Raw genomic sequence first — 21,199 nt, forward strand, 5'->3', positions numbered from 1 at the left:
CATGCCATAATTTCAGAAACAATACAAGATCTGAAATATTAGTCAATTAATCGATCAGCAGAAAATTGACTATTTATTGCTCATTTAATTATTTTTAGGCAAAGATTCCAAATATTTTCTGGTTCCGGCTTCTTAAATATGATGATCTGCCCGTTTATTTTCCGTTTAATTAAATTGACTCTTTTCTGGTCCAAAACAAGCACTAAAAATCATCCAAATTTCTTTCTTTGTGCTATTTTATAGACACGTTGAGCCATACACGTACATAACAACAAACCACAATCAACACCATAGTCTCCAAGTTAGTCAGTATCTTTGACCCTATTTAATAGCAAGTAGGCTGTATGAAATCATGTATAATGTAGTTTATATGATATAATCAATCATTGCGCAGGAGATCGATTAATTTGTAATGATATGATTTTTATGTACAGTAAGGGTTGCAATAATCAAATCGACGTCCTTTCCTGTAATCGATTGGACAGCACACTGACGGTTTCAGTTAACAAGCCAATACTGAAAGCGCTCACGTTATCCGCGAGCCTCCCACGAGCACACATCAGTTGCATGGGACGCTCTCTCGCGCCCCAACAATAGAGTGGTACGTACCATTATCACTGAGTATAATGGGGATATTTTCCTGCGAATTAACAAAATTTCACATTCGTTCCTTTGGAAAGAACACATATGTCATATAAGAGTAAGTCTATCGGATATTTTATTTTGCTGCGGAACCTGTTGTTAGCTTGATTGGACCAGGTTTGATGTCAGTTTCACCAATATCTTGCCAGAGAATCCCTTTGGAAAAAAGTGCCTGGGTTCTTTTCCGCCGCCGCCGCCTCTTCCATCAGGAGTACATTTAATATCAGAGACAGTACAATCATGGATCCGACCCGGGGATTTAAAACCTTGGACACGGTGGCATGCTCTGCTGCTCAGTGAGGATGGAAAGAAAATAAAGAGGAATTTTAAGAAACGTATCAGGTAATTTTTCGAACACAGTGTACTCAAGTTACATTTTTTACTTGAAAATATGACTTTAGTAACGTTAGCTCAACCTTATTGCATCTTACCACAGAAGCAACTAACTGCCTTAAAACCGAGTCACCATGTTGCAACGTTCGCCTTAAACTGGAGCTGCTTGAATAATAACGGTCTTGGTAATTCAACACTGCCTGGCCATCGCTGACTGCCACATTAACCCAGTACACAGGTGACAAATGTGGCAATGTTGACAACGGTATGATTGCAAAGTGGCCAAAACCTTGAAAGTACCGGTAGTAGGTTTATTAATGATGATGATATTAATGTCAGAATTTGTAACGGGACTGCTTGAATGGTGATAAATTGCAATGCTCCACATCTGCATGAGCTCCTGCAGCAGCACCGTCTTGACATATTCAGACAGGAATATCATGTTGGTGAGAAACCGGAGAGCAAATATTTGCAATGCTCCGCAAATGATTTAACGCTATAGACAATGCCACATATGTTATATTTGCTGATTTTTATCCGCCAGTGTGTTGTGGAGTTTCAGTTTGGTACAGTATGATTAGGCGAACCGCTGGCATCGGCAATACGTGATTTAATTTTCCCACTAAGAATGCATTGACTTGCCTCAGAGAGGAGGATAGGAGCTGGGGTCTATTCCAGCCAGCTTGGTTTGCAGTCATGGGGGATGGTAGCCTTCAGCCCAGTGAAAATCATGCTTTGTGAAATTCGAAACCTTCTTTGTACTACTTCAAGTGCAGCAAAAAAGTGGGCATGAGGAGCAGTGTCCTTTAGTGACTGTATTGATCACCTTTTATAATTGATAACAGCGTGAAGATATTCGTTGCATTACATGATGCCAACTCATGTGCTGCTACATTAAACCGATCATATTTTCTGCATCCTGTCAATTTAAAATAACACTAAGAAGAGAGTCCTTGGATGCTGATCTACAGTGAAGCATGGTTTTCCTCTCTAAATATAGTGGAAGCTTGAGAAAAGCCTGTAATAGAAATTTGTGTTCTGATCAGTGATTAGTGATGAATGAATTACCTTTGGAAACATCAGCTGCAGAGCCATTGATAAAAGTCTATGTACCCTGCTGTGCCTGCTGCTTTTGACAGTAGAGTAATGGGTCTGGTTTGTCTCTCTGATGTACTAAAATTATATTGATGATACAGAAGAGATACAAACTGGGGCTAAGTGGGGTGTAGATAGCAGTAGGGGCTGCATGTGAAGTGTATGAGCTCAATGATTTTATTTTTTGGTTATTAATTGCTTTCTTCATGTCACTTCAGATCAAATCTTTACAGTCTCGAAAGAAGAAATTCTTTTAGTGTAGACATCATGTCAACATCAACAAATAAAAAGTGCTGATTTTTTAAACTAAAATTAGCCACACAGCTCTGTACACCTACACCGTCTGGACCATATACACGGAAATCCATAGGGAAGAGATTCCTAGATTCAATAAGAATAATAATTTAAATCAAGGACATTTTGATGCACATAATTTGTACAAAATGTGCACACTTTCCAGAAAAGCCTGTTGTTTAAAGAAATGATTAATGTGCAAAATATATAAGGTACTGTATGTGAAAGCAGCTCTGACTCCTTGGACAAAATAGAATGAGACCCCTTGCAGCTGTTACAATGATCAGTCTGCAACAGTGGCATCTACACTATCACATGACTGAGTGGAGGCTATAGGCTAGACTTCACAACAGCTCTAAGGGATTATGTATAGGCCCTATGCATAAAACAGCGGACATATTGGCTGAATTTGAAGTGAGCTTCAAGACGTTATCCAGTGTCTCTTCCCAAAATGACATTTACTGAACCAGTGAAACAAATTCACCCTCGATCGGCTCTGAGAGGATGTGTGCTAAAGTATGTCTGTTGTTGCCCCCAGTCCTCATGCAAGCAGTTGACTTCATGGGCTTTTCTTATTATACCTAGATTTTTTGAGCTTGCAAAAAAACATGAAACACAGGTGCAAAGTAGGAAAGTTGAAGGTCTAGCCATATAACTTGCTCTTTGATACATGTATCTATATGGCAGATGCTCAGTTATACCCAGTGAATGTCCTTTACCTACAGGTGTATTCCCAGAATAGAACCAAACATATTGCCATGGTTTTATCTGATGCTGTTTGTGAACTCTTTGCTGCGAGGGATGACATTCTTGCACAGTTTGCAGTTCTCATGTTTTTCTCTGTGTTTCAGAGGCCCCCGTGATAGAAGGGCTTTGGCATGCCTCCTGTGGAGGCTTTTGGACCTCTCTTATTTGTTGACATTGCTCTGATCCTCTGCCAGTCTCCGGCTTTCTCATGCTAGCAAGAAGAATATCTCTCTTTCTGTATCTCCCCTTTGTCTTTTTCCACAGAGGTGGAGAGGGGGGATAGGAGGGCTTGCAGAATAACAGAGGCCATAATGAAAGAGCTTGTAGCAAAAGAAAGAAAAAAAAAGAGAGTAAAATGAGTGATGGCTGTCTGGCATGAGGAGGAGGAGGTGGGAAGAAGGTGGGCCAGGGATTCTGGGAAAGGCAGAGAGAGAAAATCTATGTGTGCACGATGTGCAACGCCCCTTTACGTGCCATTTAGTGGAGCCACAGACAGACCTCCTATCTCCCAGCTGTTAGGATGCTCCAGAGGCTCCGGCACACAGGAGCTATTGTTCTCTCTCTTGGCCAGACCCACCGCCCTATAATACTGCTTCTGTGCGTAGTCTGAACTGCCCTGACAGAGGGACACCAGGGCTCAGTTAGCCCGTTAAACTAGTGCTCCTTGTGTCTTACTGCCACTGCCTCCACCATCTCCTTCCCCTCTTTGTCCATATATCTGTCCATCCTTGGTTGTGACTTTTTGCTGTCTTTGACAGATTTTACAGTGACTGTCTAGCAGCATTTCTTTCTGCTTTTCTTTTTTTAGTCACTTTTTCAAATGGGATACTGTCTTCATTCTCTTTGTTAATGTTTCAGTACTGCCCTCTACAACCCAAGAGATAGGAGTTGTTATAGTGGGGAAAATACTTTTTTAAGGACTTTTTTTAGAGCCTCAAACACAGTTTTAAATACTATTTTATTTTTCTTTGATAAACAGAAAAACAACTCAAAATAATTTGAGCTTTCTCATGTCACCTTTTACTCACCTCATCTTTTAGTTGCCTTTCTGATTCCTTTGGCCTCCCCCTTTTTATTTTCTCACTGTCACCCAGGGGAGGGGAGGCCGTGACAGGGTCTCTCAGTGAGTTGACAGGATATATCTGAAACAGACTTGTCTGATGATGTCTCTGACACTGCAAGCAGGGCAAAAAAGTCCCATCTGAGTTTAGAGCTGCCCCTTCTCCACTGGAGGAACTGAACCTCATCTCTATGTCTCTGCCCTCCGCTTTCAGTTTTGTCTCTGTCTCAAGTTGAAAGTACCACCAGCAGTTATTTTCTGTCTTCTTCTTCTTCTCTGACACTTACTTTGTTTTGTTTTTTTCAGTCTGTATGCCTCCTTATATCTATACAGCATGTCCTTACAGCCCCTCTGCTGCCAGCGTTTTAGACCACAGCTGCTGTGTTCTGTCACTTTAGGCTCTAATGAGCTTTAGGAAAGATTTGTCTTGCTAGCTGTTTTTCATATCTGCCAGTTGGAGCTTCGGGAATACAAAGGTTATGTGCATGCTTTCGAGGTTTAAGAATAATTTTATTTGTTTAGACTGAGAACTTTAGTGTCATTACAGACTAAAAATGGGGTACAGAGCTTATAGCACTGCCAAAACAAACCCTGCGATATTGGCAAATATTACATTGTTAACAGCATACCCTCCTTTCGTGGGTTCACGACTTTTTGCTGCAAACTGAATAAAGAAGCCCTCATGACTCATCAGTCAATTAAATCCAGCTATTTGGTAAATGGAGCACCATGGTGTCTTATGACTGACCTGGCTTATGTTCTCAGCTGAAAGCCAAAATGAGCTACACAATGGACTAAACTATGGACTGCTGAGGCCATTCACCTGGTGTCATGTGTACGTTTGGATTGTAAACGTAGTCTGATATCTTCCTAAGCACAATGTATCTTTGGTCTGTTTCAGGAGTGAATTGGATACAGGGTTCTCCTGTAGCCCAAGCACTGACAGTGGATGTGTGTCCCACTGTGTATTTGTGTGTATATAGTTTCCATGGTTTGGGTATTCTTAGTGTTTATTTTAGCAAAGCAATTACAATGTAATGTAGTTGCCCTTTTAGGTTACAGTCACATATTTCTGTTCTGTGCATAATGTAGCTATAAAATCTGCCAGCAGACTTTAAAATGGTCTCTGCAGCTGCACTCAGAGCATTTGTTTATTTGAATACATTTGAATATGCAAAGTTACGCAAAACTCCACCATGATGGGTAACACAACATGTTCTTTTATCCTGTCTCTCCCTGTGAATATCTGAGTGCTCTTTTCCTCTCCCTTGCTTTCTGCCTTGCACTGTTCAGTCCCGTCTTTCCTCTCTTTCACTGATGGGTTCTTATTGAGCTGGAACGGCCGATGCCCTGGTCGTGGTGGTGATGTGTGATGATTGATGGAGGCTGGAGAAATGGGAGGCGAGGCACGTTTATCCCGTCTGCAGCTCGAATCCCTCTTGTCAGGACTCAGACGTCAGGATTCAATTACAGACACACTGAATTTTCATTAGGATTTTCATAAGCACCCATTTTTCTTCTGAGTTCTTCTTCTTGTGCTGGGCAGGAGTACAAGGAATAGCAAGGGAGAGGTAATGATAGAAAGACAGTGAGGGATTAGAGATGAGGATGAAACCATACACTTACATTTTTTTAAATTTATATCTTGATTTGTTGCAGTTAACAACTTCAGCCCTATCTTTTTTGTCATGTTTGTCTACCATAAACTGTCTAGGAAACTAAAAATGTTTTTTTTAAAGAAATTTTTAAAAGTGGAAAAGCGCAAGGTCACGGCTTATAAAGGGATGTTGAAGGGAACAGTAGAAAGTGCTGAGAAAAGAGAATCGGAGCAAAAGGGGAAGTAGCCTCTTAGTGTCCTAGTGTGTTTGTCCACAATTTCACAGCAGGGGTGCCTGTGCACACAGACAACTGCTGCCTTCAATTAAGAGCCAATATTTGGCTGTTCACTTACTGCTCACAGCAAGGATCCAGCTCCTCTTTGTATTTTCATGAGGCCCGAGCACAAGGCTCATCTGATTTGTGCTGGATAGAAGCCCAGCAGAGACTGCAAGGGTACACTTCTCCTCCATCTCAGATGGGAAGATCGGAAGTGGAGGCAAGCTGGCCTTTCTTTTGTCTTTGATGGTTAGCAGGAAATGCCAAATTCACTTAAATCCTCAGAAAGAGAACCTACACTGAACAGTCTTACTCAGCAATCATTTCATCTGTGTTATCAATGCGTATCTTCCAACAATGCTGTCAGTTCACCAGGTCAAATCATTGCTGTGGAGCAGAGGTCAAATAGAGGTTAGGAAACTTACTGATGAAAGACACATTTGCTAAAGATAGACAGTCAGCAAACGGAGGTTCTGGTTCAGTGAATGACTACATATTACAGGCTTCCTCCTCCATTCAGTGCTGTGTCAGAGGAAATGTAAAGACATGGGGGTGGTAGTTGTTTGTGCTTATCTGCTGCCAGGCCTATCTAAACCACACTATATTAAAATTTCAGCTGTATGATATTGAAATCAGAGCTATCACGTCAAGCTATGGGAAATGGTCTGAGACAACAGCAGTCGCTTACATAACACTCTTTCATTTATAGACACATGCCCACAACTTGGCATGTGTCAAAACTACTATTATATAAGAGAGTGCAAAAACTTTGTGGTTTTGCACTCATATACATTAGGGGATGATAACAATCTATAGATAACTATCATCTGTCTTGACTTTGACAGTGTCCATAGGCGTTGTCTTCGTCCTTGGTCTGGAGCAGTGGTGTACCAGGGTGTACTCATGTGTCTATGCATGAGATCAGATGTGTATGCCTCTGCATTTTTTTATTTGTGCTAGTGCTGTTGACTGGACCACAAGATGGCGGATGTGTGAATGTGATTCATTGCCTCAGAGGTCCGAGTGTAGCCATTCAGCCGGCCAGCCAGTGAGCTGTAACTGTGAACCATCATCCTCTTGACATAGTCACTCACCAATGCACTTGTTTGTATGAACCACGACACTGCTGGCTGCTTAGGCTGAAAGAAAAGAACAAAATCAGATCTCAGGGGGACTGAGGCAGGGATTAGTGGTGTGGCAGAGAGCATATAGTGTTAACAATTAATTGAGTAGGCACTTGTAGGTGAAATTTGTCATGTTTTTCTAGTCACTACTGTATGTCTGTATCATCTGTTTTTTAGTGGTAAGAACTGACCATTCACTATGATTAGGGATGCTTTCCGTCCTCTGCTACTGAGAAATGTTAGTTGGTTTTATCTGGTTGCACATGGCGTGTTGATAGTTGCATTGTTGTCTAACCTGATCTCTTCAATACGTTATGTGTTTACATTCAGATTTGCTTGATCTGTCAATGGCATTTCTATAACATACAATGAGATGAGAAGCAAATGTAGCACTAGAAGATGTGTCATCTTTTCTGTAGTTTGAATTTGTGTAATATTTGCCGTTTAGGACTGAGTTCTGAATCTAGGTGTTGCTACACCTACATGCAATGGCTTTTTATGTCTTTTCTCCATAGTTCCAGGTCTTTATCCTTAGTAAATCCTACAGAATTCACAGTCAACCACACTTACTTTCACCTGTTAGTTGCACAATCCCTCCATCACTGCATAAGGAGAGAGGTGCACTTCACTGGCTAACATGCAGGGTGACAGGTGTTCAGGCTGGTGCACCTGTTTGATAAGTAACACAGACATTTTCAGAATCAGAATCTGAAACTGAATCTGAAATGAGGAGAAAAAAGCTCAGTAAATCTGGCCATGCCTATGTCCTACAGATGTGCTTTGTCCACACCAAAGCTTGGTAAAATACACTTTACGTGTATGATATTGTTTTTGTTGAGCTGTACCCCTTTCTTACTGACCTGTTAATATGACAGGTGTATAATTAAATTCAATGGAAACACAGTGATCGGTTATTTAGAAGCAACAATGGAAGTGTGTTTACAAACCACACAAGCATTCATACACACACACACACACACACACACAAACACACACACACACACACACACACACACACACACCATGGTGAGCTGTGAAAGTAGCACTGCATGAATCCTGTAAACAGCAGCAGATGGACTGCAGTAATAACAAGGCTGTAGTTTGGCAGGTGATGTTATTTGGGGTTTGTTTAGGGTCCTACATTAAACCAAGATGCCAAGATGAAGAAAGGGCTGGATGATGGTGCAGGACTGTCTCTGATCTTTAAATTAGGTGAACATTTTCGATTTCATCCTAATACTGTTTGTTTGTGAGCGTCAGACTATGGCTTCAGATATATAAAGAAAAATGTATATATGTGTGTGTTTGTGTGTGTGTGTGTGTGTGTTGGCTAAATGCCAGACCAGTGTTTGGAGTTAAACAAGCTTGGCGTGAGCTGCCTGGAGGAAAACCATGCTCCTCCAGCTAAACATTAAAGCAGCAGCCCACATGGGTCCATCCTGCAGTGTAGGAGAAGGTCGGAGGTCATTTCACTATTGTGTGTGTGGTTATATAAATGTTAGTGGCGACTTGAGGCAAGCGCCTGGTTTGTGTTTCTAAGCCTCAGGAGGACAGATAGGTGCTGACAGACAGGCCTGGCCTCACCGCTGGGACTATTGCTTCTGTGGCTGCAGAGACTCTTCTTCCATCTGTCTCACTCTCCATTATTCTTTTCTAGCTTCCTGTGTGTTTATTCTCTCTGTCTCTGCCTCGCTTCTGTGTCACTCCCTCCCCTCCCCTCTCCCTCTATCTGTTTCCTACGTGTCTATATGCCATATTTCTCTCCTTCATATGTCCTACTTTACATAAGCTGGATTCCAATGAGGCTAATGATGACTGCCGGTTTTGCAGTGAACATTATGTCTTAGTTGGGCCTCAGCAGTGTCTGGGGCTTGACCTGATCTACAGTGAGTTCAAAGAAAGGTAACATTACTGTGGAAGAGAGGAAGCAGAAGGAGTGGGGCATTATTCACCAGGCCAGATGTTGCCTAGAGCTTCAAATTAAGATTCCCTAATGCAACATGGATCAAGCATAAGAATAGAGAAAATTTTTGAGGTTCATTTCAGTAAATCATCCCTTTTCATTTCATCTAGGGTGCCTAATAGCCACACTATAGGACACATTAAGGATCTGTTTACACATTGCCATTAAATTACCATCAGTGTTCTCATTCTAGAAAAGTAACTGGACCATTGAGGTCCTGATAGCCAAATGCTTAAGTTGTATACCACATAACTGCAACATCCCTGCTTTGATTCCAGCTAGGGAACTGTCTTGCATGCCATACCCCCTTTCTCTCCTCTGTTGCTATCCCCCTGTAAACTGTCGTAACCAATCAAAGAAAGTTGAAATTGAAGCTCTTTATCTATACTAGAGAACAGGAATGCAACATTTATTGGTTTAAAGAAAGGCCTGGCCCCACTGTTGCAATATAGCCAAAAATGATTTTAACTTTTCAATCGTTTGTTCCTTGTGTTGTCTTCACAACATCTTATTGCATATAAACCCCCAAACTGGGCTTGCTGAGGAGTAGAAAACAGGGTAGAACATGTTTTACAGCACTTGATTGAGTCAAAAATTATTTAAAAGCTTCCTGGAGTTTGCAGAACTAGTGTAACAACTCAGGTTAAGAGTTTAGCTGTTTAGTATCTATATGTGATCAGGATCTGGAGCAACTTCAGTGGTTGTGAGGTGAAGGGCTCTCCTGTGTGGGTAACAAGAGGTGGACCATGAGCAGGCTGAGTAGGTGTTTATTTAATTATAACAGGACTGAGAGAGCTCTTGGTTTTTGAGCGATGCTACTGTGACTGACTGACAAAGGCATGATGACTCGGATACGCACACACACACACACACACACACACACACACACACACACACACACACACAGGGGTGGAGTGATGAGGGGGAGGACAGACAAACCAAAGTCTGAATGACCAGGATAGATAACAGGGAATCATGTGGGAGCAGTGATAAAGGCTGCTATGGATTCTGTCTCTCTCTTATGCTGTTACTTCTGCACTTGTACACAAACATACCCCCACACACACACCAGCCTCACAAAATACTGAAGAGAATACTGGGGGCTTGAAATATACCCACTGATAAGAGGGGAAAAAATAAAGGCAACCAAGGGGAGAGAATAGGGGAGCGAGGGGCTTTGTACCTGCAGGAAGAATTTGATTTGCTTCCCTTTCAAGATGTGTCGATTGGAGACGAGCAGAGAGCCTCACAATGCCTTGTGGCGGCCAAAAGCAAGAGGGAGAAAAGGGACTGAGAGGTGCTTTTGTCTCCATCCTCTCTGTCCCATTGTCACCCGTATCGCCTTCACCAGAGACAAGACACAGCATCGGGCTTGATCTAACGATCAAATCTATATGGACGAGCACAATATGTCGGTGTGTGTCAGCCGTGTGGATTGAAGACCGTATTGTCTGGGTCGTGATCCTCTGTACCTTCATGCACAGTACTCAGTCTCCATCTAAATTTAGCGAACTGAATCATACAGACACCTTAAGTAAGAGTCTGCCACAATCTGAAAATCTCATCTTGTTCCTCGTAAAAACTGCCTGGCAGGCACTGCAGATCAGTGTCTTTATCATTGTTCAATATAATGGCAGAGTAAGTGGATGGCTGAGGACTTAATTGAGTCAGTCCTCTATAGTGCTGTTAATACAAGCCTGTTAGACTGCATTTTGTCCTCTTTAGTCCCCTTTGCTCTGTAGAGATCCATCCTTTCCTCCCACCACATTTCCCTGTCCATTTGTATGCACAGAATATTCACCCACCATTTTGCCTTGCAGGTGCATTTTTAAAGCATAGCTGTCAGGACTATGTGTGGGTGCATGGGGTGGAGGGATGGCATGAGGGTGTTGAGATGTCATGAGGACATAGGTCACATGATGCCTGCAGCTGACCTTTTGAACCCTAATGAGAATGCTGTTTCTATAGATAGAATAAGGTCTCGAGGACAGTGACCAACCGCTGCCTGTTTGGCTGTGTGTGTGTGAGAGAGAGAGATAGAGAGAGAGAGAGAGAGAGAGAGATAGAGAGATAGAGAGAGAGAGAGTTTGTTCCAAATGTGATATTGAGTATTTGTCAATGATTCAGTAATATATGTAGCTTGAATAATTTCTAAACCAGATATTTTTCAGATATTTAATGAATAACTACATGATGTTTTAGTTTTTTTTTTAATGTTCTACTTGGTGGGGTGATATTTGCATAGTTGGCGGGCAATAAGGAGTTGCAGTGCAAAAATGCCAAATATATTTCTGAGGTAATTTAGAGACTGTTTCTCCTTCATACAGTTTGTCTGTCAAAGAGTAATACGTTATAACAATGAAATCTTCCTTTTTTCCTCATTAGAAAATGTTCAGATCAATAAAGACTTGATCAAACCAGAACTTGGTGTAGTGACCATTCCTTCTGTTCTGTACCCACTGGTACCACCTCAGGCCTCCTCACAGCAAGGGCACCTTCACTAACCATCACCACCCTGCTCTGCCAGCACTTTGTTCCCAGATTTGTCTCTCATGCACGGACTGCAACATAGCTCACAAACTCAAGAGATTTGCACAGCTGCCCTGGGCACTGTCTGATCGGTCCACTCCAGAGCTGCTGCCAAGTCCCACTGAATGGTTGTGAATAGGTTGTTGAATCTGTTGTTGGGATGTAATTAATCCTGCTCAATCAGCATTGTTTTTATGAATACAATGCCTATCATCCTAGATTTTAGATTAGAGTTTCAGCATGTCTAAATATGGAAAGTTTGATTTCAAAATTTCAGCGGTAGTCAAAAATCCCTACTCTTGAGTTGTATCAAAAAAAAAAGTGACATGGTGCTGCTGTTTTAAAGCATTGTGTTGGTAAGTTTCATCCTTGGTTGACAAACTGATAAAATTTTAACATTTTTACAGACTGGATCCTTTGAACTGACATTTTCTTTCTCTTTAGACCCATTTCTAATCTTTAAAAAACAGAAAACCTAATTTATTAAGTTTGGATTCAATTACATGTGATTATGTACATATAAAAGAAAAATTAATTAGTTAGTATTAGAAGTGGCCAGGCCATCGTCAGCACCTTTTTTGAAGTGAAAGATTTTAACAGTTCCTTTTTGCCTGTGTTTACACATTTCCCTCTGTGCAAGAGGCAGTGGTGCATGAGAGACTGAAATACACTTTGCCTCCAAGCTATATCACCAGACTTTAAAACCACCCTTCTTTTCATTCTCTGACCGTGACACATTCTGAGATGTAGATCTAAGGAAATTGAGAAAAGGACAATAGGTAGATAGAGAGAGGTGTGATAAAGTGATGGAAATGGCACTTCAGGTTCATGTAATTCATGTGTCTTTACACTCAAAAGTGTAATTTCTTTTGACTTGCTCCCCTCAGGGATATTTACTGCAGTCAAATGAATGTGAAACAGTACATCACAGTACACTGTAAAGTACTGAATCACAATACCTACTATACTGCAATACAGTGAAAAAAAATGTAGGTATATATTTGAGGTATAAGCTGCTAGTCCAAAACAGAGAGCCCCTCTCATATGTTACCCTGCCTCACTGCCCCGAAACACAGAGCCCCTGGTGTGGGCATTGATCTCAATGAGAGAAGATGATCTCTCGTTCTCGCTCTCCCCCGATACCACCCACGCTTTTTTGTATTTTTTCTTTAACTGTGCCTCAAGCTTTCTCTCTCTCTCTCTCTCTCTTTGCTCACTTTCTTTTCTGTACTTTCCCCTCCACAGCTCCGGACAACCTCCATCTTGGAGCTTGGAAACTTTTCTTCACTTGCAACAGAAGGTGGAGGTCTTCTTGGGACTTATAACTCTTCATTTTAATGCAGACAGAAAATGGATTAAATGGTGTACTCTGTAGCTGAGGAGACTGGGTCCATCTTCTGTGACAAAGCAGTTGTGTGTTCATGAGGGACAACACCCTTACATTATCTATTGACTACCAAATGAGGGGACGAATGAATGGAACGGCTCAAGTTTCACTTGGCAGTCATGTCCACTTTATTTAAGTGTGTTTTGCTCTCCTAACAAGCTTCTTGGCTGGCTTGAATAGCGCTCCGGTGCCTTAGGTTTGTGATGTGTGCCTGCATTTTGGTGATCTTTTTCACTCTTTTTTTTCTGTTTCAGCAGACAGGGGTTGCTGCAGTGGTTAGTTTGTGTGCATGTCCTTCACGTCTGTATGAACAGCAAGGGAGTTGGTATAATGAAATTTCCCTCACAGGCCAAACAAGCACAGCTGCACAGTGCGAGCATGCAGACATTTATTATTGAGCAGCAGGCTTTCATTATTCATACCAGTGGGTTTCTGTGCACTCAGCAGATAAACTTCTTTGAGTCTGTTTGTTCATCAGACACTCTACTCATTGATGTTGGCACACAGACCTCCATGAATATGTAGTTGTGCACGTCTACAGTGGAATTAAGCATGTTTGCTAAATGAATGTCAAAAGCAAGTTCATCTCTTAAGAAATTCAGTGTGGGCTGTGTCCAGCTACTCATTCAGTGTAAGGTTCATCATTGATCATGCTCTGAATGTGAAGTGTGGTGAACAGAAATGTATTGTTTTCTATTCATACACATAGAAAATACTTGATGAATGGTTTGAGGACATTTGGGTTCTTTGATTAGTGTGTAGGAAGGAAAATAGTATTTCTATAGATTATTGCAATGGCAATATCAAATATGATGCACACAGTAACAGTTTTTGCTAAATTGTTAATTTGAATAAAATAACGAAAATATCCAACCAGTTAAACCCAGTTATTGTGATTTTGCATTTTCAGCAGTCGACATTGTAGTTGGTGTTCATTCTTGTTGTCTGAAACGGCTCCTGAAAGTTGTTTACAACTGCCAGGCAACATTATAACGACCCAGAAAGCAAGCCAGCCAGTGGATCTGTGCCACCTGAGTACCTGAGTGTACCATCTCCGTGCCAGCCTTCCAGGATGCTCGCTTTTACCAGTGCTGGCTGTGTCAAGAGGGGAGGCAGGACGCTGTGCTAAATGACTGCCTTGCTTCACACCCCTGCTGGATTAGGACCGCTATATGTGCATGAAAAATAACTGTGGACTGACTCAAGGGCTCAAACTACCGAGCTCAGGTGTGGGGAAAAAAAGAAAAAAAAAAAGCAAGTCTGCAACTTAGGCAAAAAAAAGCTCACAACACTATACAGCCTTTGTTTATGCACAGGTTGGACAGTGTGCCAAGAAGAGTATCATGAGAAATACAGTGCAGTCAAAAAAGTTATTGAGGCAAGGAAATAAGTTTATTATGTACTGGTATCCCTTACCACAAGCACTCTGCAAAGTTTCTACCGGCAAACCTAGTTAGCATAGCTGTTTGAGCCTAACCTGACAGCACCGGTGCTGCAGGTGTATCTTTAGCCCAGGAAGAGGTGTGTGTGTGTGTGTCTGTGTGTGTGTGTGTGTGTGTGTGTGTGTTTATGTTGTAGCACCTCACTGGTGCGGGCCTGCAAGGTGTCATCTCACTGCTGAAGGGGTACTGGCTGTTACAGAATTTTAATTGGCAGGAAGACGCACTGGCACATACCATGATATGTTCTGCCAATGTGATGCTGTGATGGGTGAGGAGTAAGGTTGGGGGGGTGGGGGTTGGGGGTGTAGTCTCAGATGTTGGGGGTTGATGTGTGCGTCAGGTTATTTTAGCGATATTGGCCTACTATTTGCATAGAGCTTTGATGGCTGCTGCCTGAGAAAGGCAACATGATCAGTGTATTTGTGCATGTTATTTTGCTCTGCACATGTGCACCAGGGACCTCTCACTGTGCAGATGGGCCAGTGCTCCTGTCAAATTTGACAGTTTGCTCCCACAAGCAGCAGCAAAGCATTAAGACTAGGGTATGCTCGAAATTAACTAGGTTGTATGATGAAGTCTGAAAGCAAAAGAGTTGATAGCTGTTCTGAATTGTCACTCCCAAAGGTAGGGGAACAGAGGTGAGATGATCAAATCAAACAGTACACACTTTTAGACAGACACTTTAGACATCCTGAAAGGAAGCCATGGTGTTGCACTGTTTTCCACGTGCAAAAGAGTGAGTGAAGCAGGTCTGTGAAGTATAAAAAAAAAAAAAAAAACAGATTCGGGGAGAGAATCCTACAATGCCCACTTTCTTACTTTTGCACACCTCTCCAATTCTTACGTGATGTAGCTGTGTTTCAGAAAATTACAAAAGTTGTCAGACGCAGCACCGGGCCTACATCAGAAAGGTATCAGGGGAGATGCTTTGTGGTGTAGTGGAGGTGCTGGAGAAAGGTGGGGCATCTGATCTGAGTCTCTACAGTGATCATGAGTTCAGCATCAGGTCTTCTTTGTTTCACTTTTTTTATCAGTTCAAAAATTTTTTACTTCCCCAGGACATCTGATTCAGTTACAGCCACAGGGAGACAGCAAATAAAGGGTTTTATTATCTTGTGATAAAAAGTGTCTGGGCATTAGAGCTGCTTTAAAGGGAATACAGATTTAATTCCAGCCATATGTGCTAATGAGAGAGAAAATGAAATAACAAATAGCAGTTAAAAATTTATAACTGCCTCATTAGAATAACAAAAAAGATGAGCTAGACATATTATTTTTTCTCTGAGCCTCTGCAGTCACAAGAAAATATTTTAACCAGCTAAAGGAAACAGCACTCCGCTTGATCATTTTTGAGTTTGACAATGTACATTTTCTTCCCCCTCCATCTTTGTTTTCCTTGGAAAATGGGCTGTGGTGGTTGTCCTGCCTCACATATCTACATCACTGATGTAAACCGGTTGCTGGTGAACTCTGCCAGCTTGATCTCTGCTCGCTCTGCCATTGGCTGCTGCGGCTCTGCCAACGTCCTTGATTAGGCGTCTGTGTTTTTGTGTTTGCAGCTGTTCATAGTGTAGAAAGAAACAAGTTCCCCTGAAGCACTGGGCAAAGGACAAAACGTTCAGGCTAATTTGATAGAGAGAATGAAACCATCTTCAAGCTGTGAGTTGGCTCTGAAAAAGTGTTTTAGAGAGAGAGGGAGAGAGGGAGCAGCACAGTATTGTAAATTTATTTAGTTTTTAGGCTTTCATTGAGTTAGAGTGGCACTAAATAACTCCTGGCTCTTGATTGACACGTGAGTCTTTTCCAAGAAATTGAATTATTGACCCTTACAGGTTGCAGGATGTAAATAAGTAAAGGACAAACCTCCAGCCCTTGCCGTTGCTTTTATGTTGTTAATCTGTCTATTCATCCATTATCCACATCTCACAGATCCAATTTAATTAAAAATATTATAAATTAGTTACTATTGTTTGATTATATCATTGAGAATTATTGATATAGTGCTTGGAAATACTGGACATATGTGATACAATATTAAATAATTCTAGGCTGTATTATCCCTTCAATCATACTTTTATTTATGAAAATGTTTAATAAAAGTATACTTTGATTAAAAATCATAAATTTGACTTGGTGAACCCTGCAGAAACTGTGCACTCAGTATGTGAGTCCTATAAGACCCAAGTCTTAATCTGTGCCTTGTGTTGGATTCTGTTTCATGGCGATCCAGTGAGAAAATCAGACCATGAATCTTACATCACTGAATGATGACATCTCTCTTGTTTGAGAAGGCAGAGGCCATTTCATTTCAATTCCAGCCAACTCGCTTGCTGGTTTCCAGCTAGTTGCTTTCTCTATTGCCCCTCTCTTCATGTGATTTTTCCAGTTTCACTGAACCAGCGACTGTGAGGGCAAACTGGGACTAGAAGAATTACAACACAGCTGAATGTTAGTTGTGCTTTCTGAACATGCAGTGTCTGTTCATGTCAAGTTTGCTATTTCTTTTTTTTCTTGCTTTCTGAGTAGAAATAGTTCCTTCTGGAATTTACAAAGTAAAACCACAGGAAACTCTGGTTTCTTATGTGTGTGTGTGCATATATATGTGTGTGTGTGCATATATATGTGTGTGTGTGTGTGTGTGCATATATATGTGTGTGTGTGTGTGTGTGTGTGTTTGTGTGTGTGTGTGTGTGTGTGTGCGCGCGTCTAATCCTAGCTAATGGAGTATCAAGGGTCTGGTGTCTCTTCCAGGCCCTCCAAATAAAAGGCCCTTGACCTCCTTTGTATTGAAGGGTCTGCAGCCATATTGTGTGGCAGTATGAGTGAATAAATGCTCCATTAGGATTCATTGGAGCCTGTAGTTGGACATATTGTCCCAAGTGCAATGAGCCGCACTACTGGAGGCCCCCTGCTCTCTATCGGCACGTGCTGTCCCTCACCCTGCTTTGTGTTCAAACACAATGGATGAGAAGTCCCCGATCTCCCTCTTCTTCTCCGTCTCATATTGCATTAATTTATCATTTGCCATCACTGTTTTGACACATCACCTCAATCTTTGCTCATTCAGTCCCCCCTTCCACCCTTTCGTCCCCCCACCTCTTTGCCTCTCTTGGGATATTATAAAGTGACCAATGACATCCCACTGCAGCCGTTGCCATGGTGATAGGTGGCAGCGGGAAGCACCACCCAAGATGAATGGACGGTAAAAGTAGGAGGACAGTGGTAAAGGGGTGTGCGGACAGGGAAGAGGCTGGCAGGCCTGGGTGGCAAAAATAAAAGACGGAAAAGGAAGGGAAATAGCAGGTATGGGACATATTTCTTTAAGCAGAGAACACCCCACATCATTTGATACTTGTATGGGCTGCAGTGACGGCCGTTCTCTATTTTACTGACAGGGCACAGTCAAGGGAACAAAAGAGGAAACCACAGTTCCCACTCGATTGAATCAGGATCAAACTGAAAATGAAAAAGTGTAATCTTTTCAGTGTTAGCTCTGTCTGTTCTGTCATCTACATCTTTTCTCTCATGGAGCAGCTATTGTGCTGAATAGTCAGGAATTTGTCTCAGACTAATCACTAGGCAGTCATAAATGCCTCGTACGCTTTCAGCCCCATAAAACACTGTGGAATCTCAGCTGGGGACCATAGACGTGATTGACCATTAGCTAAAAGTGAGAATGGTCTGTTTGTTGGTGTAGTGAGAATAATTGTTAAATAGCCAAGCTGAAAAGATTCCTACTTACCCATCTGTATGTTTAACTCTAATATGGGCTTTACAGTGAGCACAGTGGACAGTGGAGAGTTGTCCATGGAAGTGACGTGTGACCAGAGTTTTTAAACCCCAGATTTGCTGTTCATGAAAGAGTGAGTGATTACCTCCGCTGCTCAACATAAAAAATGTATCTTTTGACTTGATGTGCTTGATTTAGGCTTGTCATTCAGTCTGGACATTCATCCTCAGATTCAGGTTGTGTGGTGTCATTTATTGTGTTCAAAAGGTTTCCAGATCGATCATTTTATATGCAAAGTCTGTATGCAATGCTGTTAATTCAGGATGATGTGAAAGGCCTCTGGTTTCACAGATACGGAAAAGATGATTCACATAGCTGGACTTAAAGCTTGCCTGATGGCTGCTTTTATTATGTCTGAGTTGTCTGCTATGTGTTACCCATATCATCATTTCAGTCATAGCATTAGTGGGCTGCTCTTATATGTAATTGGTTGTCCGCCTGGTTACCTATGAGTAATTAATTCCTCTGCAACGCTTACATTTCTGCAGTCTGAGAAAATCCCCACACACATCAAGAACATGTCGTTTTCATCGCACTACACCTGCCCATTAAAAATCATCTACTCTGCTGGGCTCGCCTCCTCAATGTCTTTCTCTGTTATGCTTTTTAGTCTTTCACTTTAAAACTAAATATCTCCAGATGATCTGTAAACGTTCTCATAGGAATGGCGCTGTCATACGTCATCTTGTCAGAGCATGGTATGGAAATCTCAGCGGATAAATGCAGCATGTATGTGTGTGTTCATACAGTATGTGAGTGCTTGTGTTTTAGAGAAAACCTTTCCTCCTGTGGATAGCAGTGTTGGGTTAACTTATGTCCAATCAGCGAAGCAGCAAATGTATGCTGCAGTCATTTATCACGCACATAAACCCGTACGTGCTGTATCCTGAGACAGAGGAATTTTTTTGAAAGGAAAGGCAAGTTAACACTGTTTACTCTCTAATGCTGTGACAACAAATATCAAGAAGATGTAAATGAGCCTATTATAATGTAAAGGAAATAGATATCATCCTTAGTTTGTTTTTTTCCGATAACCTCTTAACGTTGGTTTCACAAGCTAGATCCACAACAGGGACCAAAACAGGGATGAAAGTGGAGCACAAACTAAAATGAACCCATAACACAAGTGTAGAGGATACAGCAGTCACTTAATAAAAGAGAGGCAAATTTCATAACTGACTTCATGATTTTGTGGATGACTTTGAAACACAGAACGTCTCAACCACTTGAATTTCAGCATGGCAATTTTAAATCATTCGTAAATTTCTATCAGAGATCAATAGAGGAAACTGTCAGCATCTCTGCTATTTGAAAAGCCCACCCTGAGGAGTCCAGGTTGGCAGAATCAATATCATCACTTAACACCCATTTCTATGTGCTTTTATGTTATGTGGCTTTGAGGGTTGGAGTGAATGATAATTCCCTTTCATCTACTGCTGCTTTGTTTTTGAATCCATCATCCCCCCCCCCACCCCCTTATGGCAGCGTTTCTCTGTCGTCCATGAAATATTTGTTTTCTATAAAGTCATATGAAAATAAAGCTACTATTATTCTTTTAAATGTGTAGTCAATTTGTCGCCCACCACCGCCTAAAATGGTTGTTTCTCTGTCTGTGTCATCTTTCTTCCACTTCCCCCCTAAAACATTATTTTTATTTCCCAGTTTAGACAAATCTGTCCTCTGTCATCCGCAGTAATAACTCATGACCCACTCGGTAGGAGGAAAGTTGCTAAGAGGACAAAACATTCCTTTATGAGGAGATGAGACAAGAGAGAAGCCTTGAAGAAGGAGAGATGAGCACAGGGGGGAGGGGTACAAAGACAGTATGAGCTTGCCCCCAAGATACATTTGTCATCATCTGTGTGTGTGTATGTGTGAGTGTGTGTATCTTCTGCGTTTGTGTCAAAGAAGCTAGTGTACATGCATGGCAGAGAAATAAACAGAGTTATGATTGACTGATTTAATTTTTGTTTGCCTCCCTATTTGTCTGTACGTCTGTACCCCAGAGATATGCTGTACAAAATACAAGAACACTTACTGTTCTCATAAAGTAAACCTATTAGATGAATGAAGTTAAATAAATGCTGTATTGATTCATGATATTAAATCAACATTAGAAGAGGAGCATGTTTTTGCTCAGAGGGAGTTGGGATGAAGATTGTGCAAAGGGAGCAGCAACTCTATTTGAAGAAAATTAGATTAACAACAAAATTTGTATTTTTTTATTGTTGATGTTTTATTTATTAAAGGAAAAAATTGAGAGTTTGGGAAATATGCTTATTTCCTTTTTTGCTGAGGTTTAGAGGAGATTATTAATACAGCCAGCTTTAAATCCTTGCTATTTTTGTTTTGAGATTGTCCTTTGGTATCCCTTTTTCTTGAACACAGTAGATTTTACATTAAACAGTGTTGGGCCTGTATGTTAAAGGTCAACACAGTAACAATTGCGTTTACACCTCCACCTCGGAAAGTGATAGCTCAGGGGTTAAACCTCTTTTACTAAGACCACCAGAGGCTGTGAAAAATGTCAGTGCACTGGGTCAAGAGAAGCATCCCAATCAGGAAAGAATGGAGAGAGAGCGTACGTGTGTGGGTGATGGAGAGACTGTGTGAGGAAATAAAGTCTCTGAAGAGTAGAGAGGGTTTCTTGTTATTTTAGGGGATGGGAAGGGATTTGGCACTGTGTTTGGGTTTGTGTCACAGTAACATCACCCTCACACCTCATTCAAACCACTTTTAACTATGGCTTAGAGAGAGGTGCGTGATCTCATTCTTGCCTTTTATGGCAACTGATGCCCCTAGTTAAGTTGCCTCTGAGATGAATCACCTCAACAAAGCCTTTTACTGGACTCCCCTCTCTCTCCCCTCTAACCATCCCAAGCTGGGCCACTTCCTAGAATAGCCTTCTTTGGCCTACA

The 21,199-nt window shown here is 41.5% G+C and overlaps 1 protein-coding gene across 4 annotated transcripts in view; it reads left to right on the forward strand.

The window, feature by feature from the left end:
* Positions 1 to 568: 568 nt before the first annotated feature.
* wasf1 (WASP family member 1) overlaps positions 569 to 21,199 on the forward strand; it is a 56,910-nt gene continuing 36,279 nt past the window's right edge. For 2 of the 4 annotated variants that reach the window (XM_023400477.2, XM_087172376.1), the window contains exon 1: positions 571 to 984. The gene's annotated coding sequence lies outside the window, so the exon portion shown is untranslated. Of the gene's footprint in view, positions 985 to 21,199 lie in introns of all 4 variants that reach the window. The other 2 variants (XM_023400481.2, XM_023400480.2) reach the window with 2 other exon arrangements.

The sequence above is a fragment of the Seriola lalandi genome, unplaced genomic scaffold, assembly GCF_002814215.2.
Source record: "Seriola lalandi dorsalis isolate HSWRI2012SDOR001 ecotype SW California unplaced genomic scaffold, Sedor1 jcf7180002052504, whole genome shotgun sequence".
Taxonomy (NCBI): domain Eukaryota; kingdom Metazoa; phylum Chordata; class Actinopteri; order Carangiformes; family Carangidae; genus Seriola; species Seriola lalandi.